Below are 1,136 nucleotides of genomic sequence, written 5' to 3' on the forward strand. Positions count from 1 at the left end.
GTTGGATAACATGAAGAGGAATAACATAAGAATTACTAGCATTCCAGAACAGGAACAATCACACAAGTCCACAGAGGAGATAGTTGAAGAGCTTCTGAAAGAAAATTTTCCTAACATCCTGAAAAGTGAAAAGATAAGCATTCAAGGCTTCCAATACGGCATGTCAGCCAGGGAAGTAAGTCCTCTGAATTACACATCCCTCCTGGAGGTGGGAACTTATCCTCCCTACGTTCCATAAGGAGCAACAGCAATCGTGACCATATAGCCAAGCTACAACATAATACTCCACCACTTACACAAGACCCAACAACATCTGCTATGCATTATAGATGAAAAGGGAAGCCCATCGCCTGATCATATTAATAATAATAACAATAAAACAATAACCATGACCAATAAGAAACAATCAACTTTATCGAAGCATGTCCAAAAACAGAAGAGGGGAGCTAATGCAAATGAACTGGAGACAGACAAAGACTTTATAGATGAAGAGGAGCAGGTTTTGCATACGTCTGAGAGGAAATTCAGAAGAATTATATGGAAACAATTCAAATAATCTGAAAAGGGGTGGAGGAAAATAAGGAAGAAGTAAAAAAAAATCTCCAGGAACAATCAAATAGGATTGACACAGCATTGGAAACAATTCAAAACCTGCAAAAACATGCCCAGGTGATCAATAATAAGGTATCAGAAATAGACAATAGCCTGAAAGGGGAAAGGAGCAGACTGGAAGAGATGGAAGCCAGAACTAACGAGCTGGAAGACAGATCTCTCAATACAGCCAAGGTAGAAGAGCAAGTAGCTAAAAGGATAAAACAATCTGAAGAGAGTCTAAGATTTATGCTGGATAGCATGAAGAGGAATAATGTAAGAATTATTGGCATTCCGGAACAAGAAGAAACAAAGAAATCCACAGAAGAGATCGTTGAAGCGCTTCTGGAAGAAAATTTCCCTAACATCTTGAAAGACGAGAAGATAAACATTCAAGAAGCCCAACATACTCCAGGAAGGATAGACCCCAAAAGAAAATCTCCAAGACATATAATAATCAAGCTCAAAAATCAAAGACAAGGAAAGAATATTAAAAGCAGCCAGGGAGAAGAGAAATATAACCTATAAAGGCAAGCAAATAAGAT

Source organism: Chrysochloris asiatica, unplaced genomic scaffold (genome assembly GCF_000296735.1).
Source record: "Chrysochloris asiatica unplaced genomic scaffold, ChrAsi1.0 scaffold00438, whole genome shotgun sequence".
Classification (NCBI taxonomy): Eukaryota; Metazoa; Chordata; class Mammalia; order Afrosoricida; family Chrysochloridae; genus Chrysochloris; species Chrysochloris asiatica.